Source organism: Coffea eugenioides, chromosome 9 (genome assembly GCF_003713205.1).
Source record: "Coffea eugenioides isolate CCC68of chromosome 9, Ceug_1.0, whole genome shotgun sequence".
Taxonomy (NCBI): Eukaryota; Viridiplantae; Streptophyta; class Magnoliopsida; order Gentianales; family Rubiaceae; genus Coffea; species Coffea eugenioides.
The window spans coordinates 27,720,668-27,738,522 of NC_040043.1; positions in this window are offsets into that span (position 1 = coordinate 27,720,668).

A 17,855-nucleotide genomic window follows, 5' to 3' on the forward strand; every position below is an offset into this window, starting at 1 on the left:
AAATTTCATATTTATTTAGGTCGAGTGCGATAAAGTACACACTCGCCTAGAAAACTCGTTTTAACAATCGTTGAAAGCAAAATCAATAATAACAAGACACTAATGCAAGCACGCATGATATGTAAGAAACAGTTCCAAAAGTAACTTTGAAAACGGTTCAAAAGTAGATAATGCAGTAAAGCGGTTCAAAAGTAAATTTGGAAACAGTTTGAGGTCACTCACCTCCACGACTCAGAAATCATCCAGCATATAACATTGCCTTGCTCAAATCCAAGTCTTAGATCACAAACTCAATGCAAACAAATCCCTTCAACGTTCGGACAGCACTTCCCCTGAATTTGCTTACTTTTCCAGCCATCACGGCTTCATTACTTCCTCAAATCAGTCCCAAAGGTACACACACAACAACAAGTTCATCCAATAACCATTCAGCAAACTCCAAGTAGTACGAAGACAAGTCAAGCTAGGGAAAAGTCCGGAAATGAAAGTTAAGCTCAAAACCAGAAAAACAGTTTTGACGTCATTTTACGGTAATGGTATCAAAGGCGCTACGATTGTCGGATGGAGGTCCAAGACCCACCGTTTCGAAGCTAAGAACCAGGGATACAACAATGAAGAAGGTCACTCAGTCCAAATCCCAGCACAACTAAGTCCAATAGGCCAAATAACAAACCAGAACCGTAATTGCAGGTTTCCAAATTACACTATGCTGTAATCAGTACAATTCAGTCTATACAGGTCCAAATGCATTGATTCCAAAGGTATATGGTAGCTAAGGCATCAAGATACATTTCATCAGAAGACACCAACATCCAAATCCAAAGAAATTCCAGTCAAAACATACGATTACAAGCGCAGTTCGCACATTCTGATCAACCCAGAACAGCAAAAGTAAAATCGACATATGTCACTCTACACTACTCCAAATGACCTGAAATTTTGTAGGTACCTTTAAAATGTCAGTCCCTACAACTTTCATGTTTTGAGCTAAGGCCAATTCGGCCTCTATCTAGGACCAAAAAATTCGGACAGAATGTTCATCACAAAACCCTCACTTTTCAATTTTTGGTCCAAAACAGAAATTGGTTGCAATTAATCACTTTTTCCACCTCCTAGAGTCATTAAACATCATTTCCAATCATCATACATAACCACATAATCATACTCATATTAAAACAGAAAAATCCCCAATAATTATAAAACTTCACCAATTCAACCAAAATCAAGATTTCATCCATAAATTTGCATCTTATACAACCACCAATCATGAATTACACATCATTAGAGGGAGGAGAGGGGCCCTTCTCAACTCACCTTAGTAACCAAAGAGATGGAGCAACCTTGCACTTAAATCTTCCAAATCACTTCACCAAGAACCTTAATCCTACCAAGAGAAGAGTTTTTATGGAGTAAAACTAAAATTAAACGGTTCAAAGTGAAGATTAAGCAAGCTTGGAGCAAAGAAATTGGAGAGCTTTTCTTCCCTTATTGCTTGAAGGTGGCCGGCCATATGAAGCTTAGAAATGAAGATATTTTGGTCAATTTTTGAAGTTATTATGGTAAATGGTAAAAGGTTGAATAGTAAGTCAAAGTCCAAGACTTAATCTTATGGTGACACTTGTCACCCTTAGGTTTAAAACTTATCTTTTTGTCTCTCCAAGTACAAATATCTTAACACCTTATAAAATAATATCACTTAATACAAAATTCCAACAAGTTGTAAAAAAATATAATGCATTTACCGCACTAGCGGGTCCCACGTCCAAAATACGCTTTTAATTTCTCAAAAACTAACCGATACTAGAAAAATCATTTTAAAACTATCTTTGCTCATAAACTTTATCTGGAGAATTTTTCTAATCAAGAAAATGTAGAAAAGGCGGGCAATTAAAAAAAATAAACCCTAGAAAATTAGAAAATTTCCGGGTTCTCAAACTCATTTTTTTTTCGGGGCGTCACAATCTCCCCTCCTTAAAAGAATGTCGTCCTCGACATTCCATCTTGTACTAATCAAGTCAAGACATCCCACAAAAATCACTAATATTGCAAACCAAACCCACAGTCCGGCATCCTAAACTTCAAGCCTAGGATACACTACAGAGATCTGAAGCCTAAGCTCTGATACCAACTGTCACGACCCCACCTCCCCCTAAGGCGAACCAGAGGGTTCGGCGGGCCGCCTGCCCAGCTCTCGCCGGGACTCAGTCGATCACTACAGTCCTCAAACAAATACAAGATAAAGTCTCAAATAGAAATCAAATATTCCAACATTTACATATCAAAAGCGAAGCGTCCACGCTTCCACTGCCACTCTGATCCTTGATCACAATTATTACACAGGAGGAAGTCCAAATCTTGACTATTACACATCCAATCAGTTCTAAACGTTCACTACAATCCTGATATGAATGAATACACAAAAGGAATCCAAATTCAATCCATACATGAGATAATCCATGAATAAACACTACAAGCCACTCCTTCGCCTTGAGCCCTGTGGAGGGGAATAAAACATTTTTGGGGTGAGCTAGAAGCTCAGCGAGTAACCAGTAAAATCAGTAATCAAATCTGTTTAACAATAGTTCATTTCAATGATGTCATTTCAATATGGAGTATCACTAATTCAAGAAACATTTACAATGTAAAGCGATAGTAACATTCATGAAAGGATACGTTCGTTCTCCTGTCATTTCATTTCATTTGTTTTCATTCGAGCATTCATTCACCCCGTCCCTGGCTTTTGGCCAGGCTCCACCAACCTACAAGGTAATACTCGAGTATACCGAAACGTTCACCCAAGTTCCTAGTCGCCCGACCGAGTCCGTTTCTGGCTCGAAACGACCGGTAACAAGGGGCAATGGCCAGTTCAGCCCAAAAGGCTTACATTCATGCGCAAGTAGCATTTAAACATTAATCATTGAAAATTTCATATTTATTTAGGTCGAGTGCGATAAAGTACACACTCGCCTAGAAAACTCGTTTTAACAATCGTTGAAAGCAAAATCAATAATAACAAGACACTAATGCAAGCACGCATGATATGTAAGAAACAGTTCCAAAAGTAACTTTGAAAACGGTTCAAAAGTAGATAATGCAGTAAAGCGGTTCAAAAGTAAATTTGGAAACAGTTTGAGGTCACTCACCTCCACGACTCAGAAATCATCCAGCATATAACATTGCCTTGCTCAAATCCAAGTCTTAGATCACAAACGCAATGCAAACAAATCCCTTCAACGTTCGGACAGCACTTCCCCTGAATTTGCTTACTTTTCCAGCCATCACGGCTTCATTACTTCCTCAAATCAGTCCCAAAGGTACACACACAACAACAAGTTCATCCAATAACCATTCAGCAAACTCCAAGTAGTACGAAGACAAGTCAAGCTAGGGAAAAGTCCGGAAATGAAAGTTAAGCTCAAAACCAGAAAAACAGTTTTGACGTCATTTTACGGTAATGGTATCAAAGGCGCTACGATTGTCGGATGGAGGTCCAAGACCCACCGTTTCGAAGCTAAGAACCAGGGATACAACAATGAAGAAGGTCACTCAGTCCAAATCCCAGCACAACTAAGTCCAATAGGCCAAATAACAAACCAGAACCGTAATTGCAGGTTTCCAAATTACACTATGCTGTAATCAGTACAATTCAGTCTATACAGGTCCAAATGCATTGATTCCAAAGGTATATGGTAGCTAAGGCATCAAGATACATTTCATCAGAAGACACCAACATCCAAATCCAAAGAAATTCCAGTCAAAACATACGATTACAAGCGCAGTTCGCACATTCTGATCAACCCAGAACAGCAAAAGTAAAATCGACATATGTCACTCTACACTACTCCAAATGACCTGAAATTTTGTAGGTACCTTTAAAATGTCATTCCCTACAACTTTCATGTTTTGAGCTAAGGCCAATTCGGCCTCTATCTAGGACCAAAAAATTCGGACAGAATGTTCATCACAAAACCCTCACTTTTCAATTTTTGGTCCAAAACAGAAATTGGTTGCAATTAATCACTTTTTCCACCTCCTAGAGTCATTAAACATCATTTCCAATCATCATACATAACCACATAATCATACTCATATTAAAACAGAAAAATCCCCAATAATTATAAAACTTCACCAATTCAACCAAAATCAAGATTTCATCCATAAATTTGCATCTTATACAACCACCAATCATGAATTACACATCATTAGAGGGAGGAGAGGGGCCCTTCTCAACTCACCTTAGTAACCAAAGAGATGGAGCAACCTTGCACTTAAATCTTCCAAATCACTTCACCAAGAACCTTAATCCTACCAAGAGAAGAGTTTTTATGGAGTAAAACTAAAATTAAACGGTTCAAAGTGAAGATTAAGCAAGCTTGGAGCAAAGAAATTGGAGAGCTTTTCTTCCCTTATTGCTTGAAGGTGGCCGGCCATATGAAGCTTAGAAATGAAGATATTTTGGTCAATTTTTGAAGTTATTATGGTAAATGGTAAAAGGTTGAATAGTAAGTCAAAGTCCAAGACTTAATCTTATGGTGACACTTGTCACCCTTAGGTTTAAAACTTATCTTTTTGTCTCTCCAAGTACAAATATCTTAACACCTTATAAAATAATATCACTTAATACAAAATTCCAACAAGTTGTAAAAAAATATAATGCATTTACCGCACTAGCGGGTCCCACGTCCAAAATACGCTTTTAATTTCTCAAAAACTAACCGATACTAGAAAAATCATTTTAAAACTATCTTTGCTCATAAACTTTATCTGGAGAATTTTTCTAATCAAGAAAATGTAGAAAAGGCGGGCAATTAAAAAAAATAAACCCTAGAAAATTAGAAAATTTCCGGGTTCTCAAACTCATTTTTTTTTCGGGGCGTCACAATCTCCCCTCCTTAAAAGAATGTCGTCCTCGACATTCCATCTTGTACTAATCAAGTCAAGACATCCCACAAAAATCACTAATATTGCAAACCAAACCCACAGTCCGGCATCCTAAACTTCAAGCCTAGGATACACTACAGAGATCTGAAGCCTAAGCTCTGATACCAACTGTCACGACCCCACCTCCCCCTAAGGCGAACCAGAGGGTTCGGCGGGCCGCCTGCCCAGCTCTCGCCGGGACTCAGTCGATCACTACAGTCCTCAAACAAATACAAGATAAAGTCTCAAATAGAAATCAAATATTCCAACATTTACATATCAAAAGCGAAGCGTCCACGCTTCCACTGCCACTCTGATCCTTGATCACAATTATTACACAGGAGGAAGTCCAAATCTTGACTATTACACATCCAATCAGTTCTAAACGTTCACTACAATCCTGATATGAATGAATACACAAAAGGAATCCAAATTCAATCCATACATGAGATAATCCATGAATAAACACTACAAGCCACTCCTTCGCCTTGAGCCCTGTGGAGGGGAATAAAACATTTTTGGGGTGAGCTAGAAGCTCAGCGAGTAACCAGTAAAATCAGTAATCAAATCTGTTTAACAATAGTTCATTTCAATGATGTCATTTCAATATGGAGTATCACTAATTCAAGAAACATTTACAATGTAAAGCGATAGTAACATTCATGAAAGGATACGTTCGTTCTCCTGTCATTTCATTTCATTTGTTTTCATTCGAGCATTCATTCACCCCGTCCCTGGCTTTTGGCCAGGCTCCACCAACCTACAAGGTAATACTCGAGTATACCGAAACGTTCACCCAAGTTCCTAGTCGCCCGACCGAGTCCGTTTCTGGCTCGAAACGACCGGTAACAAGGGGCAATGGCCAGTTCAGCCCAAAAGGCTTACATTCATGCGCAAGTAGCATTTAAACATTAATCATTGAAAATTTCATATTTATTTAGGTCGAGTGCGATAAAGTACACACTCGCCTAGAAAACTCGTTTTAACAATCATTGAAAGCAAAATCAATAATAACAAGACACTAATGCAAGCACGCATGATATGTAAGAAACAGTTCCAAAAGTAACTTTGAAAACGGTTCAAAAGTAGATAATGCAGTAAAGCGGTTCAAAAGTAAATTTGGAAACAGTTTGAGGTCACTCACCTCCACGACTCAGAAATCATCCAGCATATAACATTGCCTTGCTCAAATCCAAGTCTTAGATCACAAACTCAATGCAAACAAATCCCTTCAACGTTCGGACAGCACTTCCCCTGAATTTGCTTACTTTTCCAGCCATCACGGCTTCATTACTTCCTCAAATCAGTCCCAAAGGTACACACACAACAACAAGTTCATCCAATAACCATTCAGCAAACTCCAAGTAGTACGAAGACAAGTCAAGCTAGGGAAAAGTCCGGAAATGAAAGTTAAGCTCAAAACCAGAAAAACAGTTTTGACGTCATTTTACGGTAATGGTATCAAAGGCGCTACGATTGTCGGATGGAGGTCCAAGACCCACCGTTTCGAAGCTAAGAACCAGGGATACAACAATGAAGAAGGTCACTCAGTCCAAATCCCAGCACAACTAAGTCCAATAGGCCAAATAACAAACCAGAACCGTAATTGCAGGTTTCCAAATTACACTATGCTGTAATCAGTACAATTCAGTCTATACAGGTCCAAATGCATTGATTCCAAAGGTATATGGTAGCTAAGGCATCAAGATACATTTCATCAGAAGACACCAACATCCAAATCCAAAGAAATTCCAGTCAAAACATACGATTACAAGCGCAGTTCGCACATTCTGATCAACCCAGAACAGCAAAAGTAAAATCGACATATGTCACTCTACACTACTCCAAATGACCTGAAATTTTGTAGGTACCTTTAAAATGTCATTCCCTACAACTTTCATGTTTTGAGCTAAGGCCAATTCGGCCTCTATCTAGGACCAAAAAATTCGGACAGAATGTTCATCACAAAACCCTCACTTTTCAATTTTTGGTCCAAAACAGAAATTGGTTGCAATTAATCACTTTTTCCACCTCCTAGAGTCATTAAACATCATTTCCAATCATCATACATAACCACATAATCATACTCATATTAAAACAGAAAAATCCCCAATAATTATAAAACTTCACCAATTCAACCAAAATCAAGATTTCATCCATAAATTTGCATCTTATACAACCACCAATCATGAATTACACATCATTAGAGGGAGGAGAGGGGCCCTTCTCAACTCACCTTAGTAACCAAAGAGATGGAGCAACCTTGCACTTAAATCTTCCAAATCACTTCACCAAGAACCTTAATCCTACCAAGAGAAGAGTTTTTATGGAGTAAAACTAAAATTAAACGGTTCAAAGTGAAGATTAAGCAAGCTTGGAGCAAAGAAATTGGAGAGCTTTTCTTCCCTTATTGCTTGAAGGTGGCCGGCCATATGAAGCTTAGAAATGAAGATATTTTGGTCAATTTTTGAAGTTATTATGGTAAATGGTAAAAGGTTGAATAGTAAGTCAAAGTCCAAGACTTAATCTTATGGTGACACTTGTCACCCTTAGGTTTAAAACTTATCTTTTTGTCTCTCCAAGTACAAATATCTTAACACCTTATAAAATAATATCACTTAATACAAAATTCCAACAAGTTGTAAAAAAATATAATGCATTTACCGCACTAGCGGGTCCCACGTCCAAAATACGCTTTTAATTTCTCAAAAACTAACCGATACTAGAAAAATCATTTTAAAACTATCTTTGCTCATAAACTTTATCTGGAGAATTTTTCTAATCAAGAAAATGTAGAAAAGGCGGGCAATTAAAAAAAATAAACCCTAGAAAATTAGAAAATTTCCGGGTTCTCAAACTCATTTTTTTTTCGGGGCGTCACAATCTCCCCTCCTTAAAAGAATGTCGTCCTCGACATTCCATCTTGTACTAATCAAGTCAAGACATCCCACAAAAATCACTAATATTGCAAACCAAACCCACAGTCCGGCATCCTAAACTTCAAGCCTAGGATACACTACAGAGATCTGAAGCCTAAGCTCTGATACCAACTGTCACGACCCCACCTCCCCCTAAGGCGAACCAGAGGGTTCGGCGGGCCGCCTGCCCAGCTCTCGCCGGGACTCAGTCGATCACTACAGTCCTCAAACAAATACAAGATAAAGTCTCAAATAGAAATCAAATATTCCAACATTTACATATCAAAAGCGAAGCGTCCACGCTTCCACTGCCACTCTGATCCTTGATCACAATTATTACACAGGAGGAAGTCCAAATCTTGACTATTACACATCCAATCAGTTCTAAACGTTCACTACAATCCTGATATGAATGAATACACAAAAGGAATCCAAATTCAATCCATACATGAGATAATCCATGAATAAACACTACAAGCCACTCCTTCGCCTTGAGCCCTGTGGAGGGGAATAAAACATTTTTGGGGTGAGCTAGAAGCTCAGCGAGTAACCAGTAAAATCAGTAATCAAATCTGTTTAACAATAGTTCATTTCAATGATGTCATTTCAATATGGAGTATCACTAATTCAAGAAACATTTACAATGTAAAGCGATAGTAACATTCATGAAAGGATACGTTCGTTCTCCTGTCATTTCATTTCATTTGTTTTCATTCGAGCATTCATTCACCCCGTCCCTGGCTTTTGGCCAGGCTCCACCAACCTACAAGGTAATACTCGAGTATACCGAAACGTTCACCCAAGTTCCTAGTCGCCCGACCGAGTCCGTTTCTGGCTCGAAACGACCGGTAACAAGGGGCAATGGCCAGTTCAGCCCAAAAGGCTTACATTCATGCGCAAGTAGCATTTAAACATTAATCATTGAAAATTTCATATTTATTTAGGTCGAGTGCGATAAAGTACACACTCGCCTAGAAAACTCGTTTTAACAATCATTGAAAGCAAAATCAATAATAACAAGACACTAATGCAAGCACGCATGATATGTAAGAAACAGTTCCAAAAGTAACTTTGAAAACGGTTCAAAAGTAGATAATGCAGTAAAGCGGTTCAAAAGTAAATTTGGAAACAGTTTGAGGTCACTCACCTCCACGACTCAGAAATCATCCAGCATATAACATTGCCTTGCTCAAATCCAAGTCTTAGATCACAAACTCAATGCAAACAAATCCCTTCAACGTTCGGACAGCACTTCCCCTGAATTTGCTTACTTTTCCAGCCATCACGGCTTCATTACTTCCTCAAATCAGTCCCAAAGGTACACACACAACAACAAGTTCATCCAATAACCATTCAGCAAACTCCAAGTAGTACGAAGACAAGTCAAGCTAGGGAAAAGTCCGAAAATGAAAGTTAAGCTCAAAACCAGAAAAACAGTTTTGACGTCATTTTACGGTAATGGTATCAAAGGCGCTACGATTGTCGGATGGAGGTCCAAGACCCACCGTTTCGAAGCTAAGAACCAGGGATACAACAATGAAGAAGGTCACTCAGTCCAAATCCCAGCACAACTAAGTCCAATAGGCCAAATAACAAACCAGAACCGTAATTGCAGGTTTCCAAATTACACTATGCTGTAATCAGTACAATTCAGTCTATACAGGTCCAAATGCATTGATTCCAAAGGTATATGGTAGCTAAGGCATCAAGATACATTTCATCAGAAGACACCAACATCCAAATCCAAAGAAATTCCAGTCAAAACATACGATTACAAGCGCAGTTCGCACATTCTGATCAACCCAGAACAGCAAAAGTAAAATCGACATATGTCACTCTACACTACTCCAAATGACCTGAAATTTTGTAGGTACCTTTAAAATGTCATTCCCTACAACTTTCATGTTTTGACCTAAGGCCAATTCGGCCTCTATCTAGGACCAAAAAATTCGGACAGAATGTTCATCACAAAACCCTCACTTTTCAATTTTTGGTCCAAAACAGAAATTGGTTGCAATTAATCACTTTTTCCACCTCCTAGAGTCATTAAACATCATTTCCAATCATCATACATAACCACATAATCATACTCATATTAAAACATAAAAATCCCCAATAATTATAAAACTTCACCAATTCAACCAAAATCAAGATTTCATCCATAAATTTGCATCTTATACAACCACCAATCATGAATTACACATCATTAGAGGGAGGAGAGGGGCCCTTCTCAACTCACCTTAGTAACCAAAGAGATGGAGCAACCTTGCACTTAAATCTTCCAAATCACTTCACCAAGAACCTTAATCCTACCAAGAGAAGAGTTTTTATGGAGTAAAACTAAAATTAAACGGTTCAAAGTGAAGATTAAGCAAGCTTGGAGCAAAGAAATTGGAGAGCTTTTCTTCCCTTATTGCTTGAAGGTGGCTGGCCATATGAAGCTTAGAAATGAAGATATTTTGGTCAATTTTTGAAGTTATTATGGTAAATGGTAAAAGGTTGAATAGTAAGTCAAAGTCCAAGACTTAATCTTATGGTGACACTTGTCACCCTTAGGTTTAAAACTTATCTTTTTGTCTCTCCAAGTACAAATATCTTAACACCTTATAAAATAATATCACTTAATACAAAATTCCAACAAGTTGTAAAAAAATATAATGCATTTACCGCACTAGCGGGTCCCACGTCCAAAATACGCTTTTAATTTCTCAAAAACTAACCGATACTAGAAAAATCATTTTAAAACTATCTTTGCTCATAAACTTTATCTGGAGAATTTTTCTAATCAAGAAAATGTAGAAAAGGCGGGCAATTAAAAAAAATAAACCCTAGAAAATTAGAAAATTTCCGGGTTCTCAAACTCATTTTTTTTTCGGGGCGTCACAAATCACGCGCGCGAAAACGCGTAACTTCGATTTATGCGTGATAGAGTGAAATTTCTAATAAATTCTTATAACGATAGTATTACTAACTAATAATTGAGTACTTAAACATAAAAATAATTGTTTTAAAACTAATGTATGAGTCTTCAATCTCCAAGGTCACTGTACTCTCAAATCGACTATTGCCTCCAAACGCGTATTCGCTAAAACTCACTAAACGAGTTTGTAAAAATAAAATTTATTAAGGGGACATTTTAAAATATATGCAAGTCATGGATCCGAGTAAATTGTTCTAAAATGGTTGAAATAAATTATTCGAAGAAAACGGGTGAATAAATATTTAAATAAACCAATAATGTTCGATAAAAATAAGAAAATTTTCGGGTCCTCACAGATGGGCTAGTAATAGTACTCCAACGTTTGAGGGATAGGGCATTATACTAATGCAATTAGTAACATATATATTTTTTAAGTTTAGTGCTGTCGATTATTTTGTTATATTTTATTTTATTTCTTATATTGAGGTTTTAGAGTATGGGGATTGATGGTTGTAGTGGCCATAGAGATAGTGATATTGATTTAGGATGTGGGAATGTGAAAGGTTTGGAATAGTAGCACAAGCATTGAAATTTGATTTGTGTTGTTATGCATGTTCTAGTGTTTTGATATCTTTTTTATGAGTTTTATGGGAAAGTAAAATTAATTTCACAAGTTCATGATGGCATTTTTAGGTCATTCCATACAAATTATGTCCATAGAATAGTTTGTATTACCAAGATTTTTGAAACCTCAAATGTGAGAACTCAAGAAAATTATGTGTATGCTTTGCATTTATTTTATTTTATTTACTTTGATATTAGAAATATTACATATAACGAATAAGTGGATAAATTAAATGTCTAATTGAATTTTTATAAAAATTGAGAATGTAGAAATATCCTATAATGGTGTAAATTTTCTTATAGGAATATACAAATTAGAACAAATAAAGTTAGGAGTCAATGCATGAAATAATAAAACTATAGCCTTAGTAAGCAAATAAGTTAAAGCTAAAAGACCAATTTAACCTTGAAACCTAAACAAATAACCATGCAACCGAGGGAAAAACTTCTGGAGTGGAACCGAGTGGAAGCAAGGTAATCATCTGCTAAGTCTAAGCGGTGGAAGTGAGGAAACAAATAGAAATTGGCTTGCTAGTTTGGGTGGTGACTAATATCTGCTAAGTCAGCTACCAAAGAGAAATCAGCTGCCAACATTTGTTAAGTTAGGCGGTGACCGAGAGAGAAGCTAAGAGAAATCATTTGCCAAAATACTTGGGCAGTGGCTGAGTGGAGAAGCAAAGCTTCAATTCTTTTCTTTCCAAACCAACACCGAGAGCAAAACTGAGAAAGTGAGAGTGAGAGCTTGGTTAGCTTCATCACCAACTAACCAAGGACAAGAAAGAATACCGCAAGGAAAGTATTAGAAACTGGAGTTAAGACTTGAGGTAACAAAGCTGGAAAGGAAATTGATCCAGTCTGTAATTTATAACGTTTAAAGGCAAGAGGTAAACTTTCTGTGATACATATTTACTTGCTGAGTATAAATGAGTATTATTCAAACTGCAAGTTAAGTTCTAGCAGAGGAGAATGAGCTTCGGTAGGAGAAAATTCTGTTTTGAGGATGAAATGAATATTTGACTGAACTGGTAGGAACCGAGAGATAATTGACTGAGAATTACAAGTTGTTATCAATGGAAAGATGGAAGAGTAGAGTAGAAAATACATGAAAATGTTTGTTTCTGGTATAAGGTGAAATTTAGCTATAGGAACTTGTGAAAATTGGAACTATGAGCATGAAAAAAATCTGATGCAGGCTGCTATGCATCAGATTTTGCAGCCTTGTGTAAACTTGAGATTTAATCCAGTTTTTCTTTTGAATTCTTCTGGTCATAAACTGCCATGCTTTGCTTAAGATAATTTGTGATGGAATCAATATACTCTGTACGTTTGATTAGAATATGAAACTGAGGAGGAACTAAGAGGAAATATTAACTGCTAAGTTACTACCTGCTGGAACCTATTAACTTCAACCGAGATGAAAAGCTAGGAAACTCTAGATGTCCCCTACAAATTCTAGCCTCTAAGCTAACGTATTAAGCTGTAATATGTTGAAAGATCTCTTAACTGCAACATGCAAGACAGAAATGAGTGGAAACTAAAGTGAACATTGAAGGGAAGAATGAATTTAATTGACTGCAGGTAGGTTGGCGGAGGGAATGAAGCAGGCTATGCACCTTGTTGTTGCTGATTCTTGAACTTTTACTAATGAACACATGGAAAATATGTTAATCCCTTGATTTAATAGATAGGTGCCTTTGAAATTAGCAAACTTAAGAAAAGTCTAGCTGAATTTGGTAAAAGAAAGCTGATGCAATCTGCTATGATACTGAGAGGGAGGAAATCAACTTTGAACAGCTTTCCTTCCAATTTCCAACACTATAAACTTTCATAGATGATAGCCAAGGCTGCTCTGTGGTTTAGTAACTATGTTTAGCGCTATGAGTAGAGTTAAACTAAGGCAAATAAGGAGGAAAGCTGTGAATCAAGCTGCTGAATTACATCATGGCCGAGAGAGAGTGAAGAGTTTGATCAGTCTTTCCTTTGAGTTTAGCTACCAATTTTCTACGTTTTGTTTAAGGCTACTTTGTAGCTTAATATATATGATTTGCCTGTTTAGTTGGAACATGAAATTGAAAGGAAGGATTTGAGAAAAACAACAAATGTTAGACTGTTACACTAGTAGAAAATTTAGTTGGGGAATGCTATAGCTAATGACAGATTTTGTATGTGTTTTTGGCGGAATAACATGCTGAAATTATGAGTTACTCACCTTAGTTCATGTTGAACAGAATGTATGCTAAGTGACTAATGTTTGAGCAAGTGAAAGATGGAATTTGTTGAAGATTTAGAAACATTTGAGCTAAAATTCTTGCTTTGACTGACCGAATGTGTGACGCCCCGCAAGAATGAGGGTGTCATTTTATATATATGAGTGTGTGTTGGGTATATTAAGTGTAATTGTGTGAGGATGTAGGTCTCTTTGTTGGAAAAACGGACGAGCGTGTCGTTTGAATTTGGAAACAAAAAGAAAATTTCTTGGAGGCGAAATTTTGTACTGAATCCGGCCGCATATCCGGCCAGTTCTTGGCCGGATTGTTGTTGGAATTTGAAAAAAAAATAGATTCGCCACGGCCTTGAATCCGGCCTGGAATCCGGCCGGATTGTGACGTGTCGCCTCAGCAGGCAGGTTTGACTGGCTGTTTTTCCTTCATTCTTATCTTGTTTTGGCTGAAGTTAGTCTTCATTTTTGCTCCCTCTTGCCCGGCTCTCTAGAGAGGAAAAACAAGAGAGATTTCTTCATTTTTGCTAGCTTTAATCTTTGCTCAAATCTTGAGATTTCACCGATGGTTTTGGAAACTACCCCATACAAGTGTGTACTAAGGAGGTTTAAAGCTTTTGGTGGAGTGATTTTTGGAGAAGAAGCTCTAAGCTATTATCTTTCTTGAGTTTATAAGGTACCTTACTTGGAAAATTTCCTTTTTGTTCTAATAATGGTAAATTAGTGACTTATGGTAGCTAAATATGTGGTTTTGTGGAAGATTTCATGATTTGAAGTAGAGTTTGATAAATTTAAGATTTTATTGGTGATTTTTCTAGTTTTATATGATAATTGTTGGTTGGCCATGGAATGATGGCTTGATATGGTGTCAAATGGAGCCTTTGTGTGTTAATTATGGTTGTTTGCGAAAAATTTCAGATTTGTGCGGAAAATTTCAGTTTTAGGGTTTCAAATTTGGGGCTTTCTTATGGTTGGTTATTGAGCTCATAATTGGTTTAGATTTAAGGGTGTTGTGGCCCTACTTAGGTGTGTTTTATAGCTTATGATTTGTATGTGAATATGTGGTTGAATTGAGATGGTATTAGTGTTGTTTATAGGATGGAAAATAAGGAAATTAAAGGAAAATGCTGTCCAATCTTTGAGAGCATTTGATAGTTTTGTTATGTGTAATTGTGGTTATATACAAAGGTTAGTTTAGAAGTGTAATTTCAGTTTTACCTTGTTTCTGGCCTCAACTTGGACTGCACATTTATCCGTGTTTTAGACCGAACCAGCTTTTGGACAAAACATGAAAGTTGTAGAGATTTGAGTTAGCTATCTACTTGCAAAATTTCAGATCGATTGGAGTACTGTAGCATGTGAAATGACCGAAATACCCTTGACTGCCCTTAAGCCCTGTTCGCGGACAGTTTCCATTTTTCTCTTAGATTTCGGTTTTTGACCATGAATATGTATGATTTGGCTTTGGAGGTCTTCATAAGAAATGTTAGTATATGTCTTAGCTTCATAACGCCATAAGATTCGTTTCAATCGGATAAGTGTAGTTTCAATTGTGCTTAAAATGCCAAAAGGTGATAGGAACTTGATGCTTTTAGATTTCCTTTTGTTTGACATAATATTTGTGATCTAGGGCTTGGACTTGAATAAGGCAATGATTTATGATGGATGAGGTTCATGAGCTGTGGTTGGTGAGTGATTCCTCAACTATTTGCAAAGTTATTTTTTGAACTATTTCTTGCATTGCATACTCGATTGCATATCATGAGTGCTTGCATGTGGACCATGACATATTGTGGCTCAAACGGGTACTTGCAATTCGTGTGCTTAGAACCAACGTCTCTACCCCTGATTATTTGGAGCAAATGGCTCCCTTGTACTGTTTGACTGACTGGATCCATTTGAGCGTTGGAGTTCTAAGTACGATGATTTCACTGGCTCACAAGAGCAATAAACGTACATTTGATCATTGATTCATAATCTCATTTAAATGCACTATTGTGAAGTTTATTTGATTACTGATTTTATTGGACACTCACTGAGCTTCTAGCTCACCCCAAAATTATATTTTCTCCCCACAGGGCTCGAGGCGAAGGAAGTGCTTGTAGTACTTATTCATGTGACTAGATGAAATATCTCCTGTACAGTTTGTTTTGGAATTCATCATGTGTAATAGTTGGGATTGTATGAATGTTTGGAATTGAACGAATGTATGTGCACGTTCCACGCTTGGAACTAGTATTTGCTTCGTTTTGATATGTAATTCATGGAGAATTTGATGTATATGTGAGATTTACTTTGTAATTTCATTGAGGACTGTAGTGAGTGAGTGAGTCCCGGCGAGAGCTAGGCAGGCGGTCCGCCGAACCCTTTGGTTCGCCTTAGGGGGAGGTGGGACTGTCACAGAATGTGTGAAGAGATGAAGTTCTCATGAAATTTTTGAAAATTTAAGTTAAATGGTTGTGAATTTATATGGAGCATCTTATAACATCTTGAAACCATTTTTATGAGCATTTTAAAGAACTTAAAACTGGAAAATTAGTAAAATTTAAACGAGATTTAAGCTATATGCAACTTAGAATCTAGTTTAATCTAAAAGGAAAGAATGAAAAGTCTATTTGCCTTAATTTTAGAATATTGGATAGAAAATGGTTTAATCTTAGGCTAAATGTCTTATAAGACTATAAACTTGGAATATGTATATTTCTTCGTTTAAAATGATAAAGTAGATAAGTTTTGAGATAAATTTAAGAAAAGGTTGGATATATTATATCTTGTATTTGAAAGCCAAAACTTGACTTTAATAAGTTTAAATTATAAGGTCATAAATGATAAGTGATTATCTACGAATTGAATCTTCATTTTAGAGTTATAAATTTATCTCAGCGGGTAGCTGTGAGCCAGAAAGCAAACTCTAGACTCGAGAGTAATTTATTTGGAATTTGGTGAGTGTTTCTACATTTGTGTGTTTAAATTGCCTATGTGTTAGTTAAGTGATGTTTATGTGATTATGCTAGTGTTTTATTGTAAAGTGTTTTCAATTGTCCTTCGCCTTCTAAGTCGGGAGTGTATTTTATCACACTCGGCTTAATTGAGTTTGAAGGTTGATAATTGACCAAGTATTACTATAAGTGTGCATGATTGTAAGCCGTGTGTGTACTTTACCACACTGGCTGAACTGGGGCCCAAAACCCTCTGTTCAACGAACTATTCTAGCCGGCAAAGGGCTTGGTCGGGTGGGACGGTAGCTTTGGGTAAGTGTTTCAGTATGCTCGAGTATATTACCACGAAGTAGCAGATTACTGATATTGATCTGGCCATCTAAGTGAGGGAAGTGTTTGCTGTTTTGGAGGTAATAAGGAGGAGTTCGGTGGAGTGTGTAGTGCATTGAAGTGGCTCTAATGCAAGCATCGTATCCTTTTAGAAGTGATTGTTCAGTGAAGTGTTCTCTAATTCATTCAGTGAAGTGTTCCTTAGTTGCTTAATTTTGTTACTGGCTTAACTGGTTTAAGGGTTTATTGATTGTTGCTTGTGTGGAACCTCACTGGGCTTCGCTCAACATTTTAGCTTTGTTTTCCTTACAGGAGTTGAAGTTTGAAGGACAATCAAGTAGAGTTAGAGTGTTTTCAGAGGTCTAATGTTATATATTGATGTTAATACTTGCATTTGGTATCTCTTAATTGATAGATTTATATTTTACACTAGTTAGTGATGTACTTAAGAATGAGCGTTTGGATGATTTACTTTTGTAATTTGTAGTGGACAAAGCTTTTGTCTTACTTAGAAGTATTAAGAATGGATGTTTGGATGATTAATGAGAAATGTTACCTCTGAAGTTAATGTTAGTTAATGAGTCCTAACGAGAGCCAGACAGGCGATTTGCTAACTTCTAGGGTACGCCCTAGGAGAAGGCCGGGTCGTCACATCAAAAGCACCATGTTCTTTCTTGTTTTCAAAATGTATTGTACCGCACATTATGTTTTAACTAAAATGACCAATGTCTTGCAAATTGTACCCTTAGATTCGTGGGTTATATAGTTCAATTTGTGTGACGACCCCACCTTTCCCTAGGGCGTACCCCAGGGTTTGGCGGATCGCCTGCCCAACTCTCGCCAGGACTCACTCACTTACTTTGAATAAAATAAGTTACAACCTCAAGAGTAAAAGAAATAATAGTTCCCAAGCTTGGAATGTACAAATACATTCATTTCTATCTCAAACATTCATACAAACCCAACCATAACAAAAAATTTGAGCT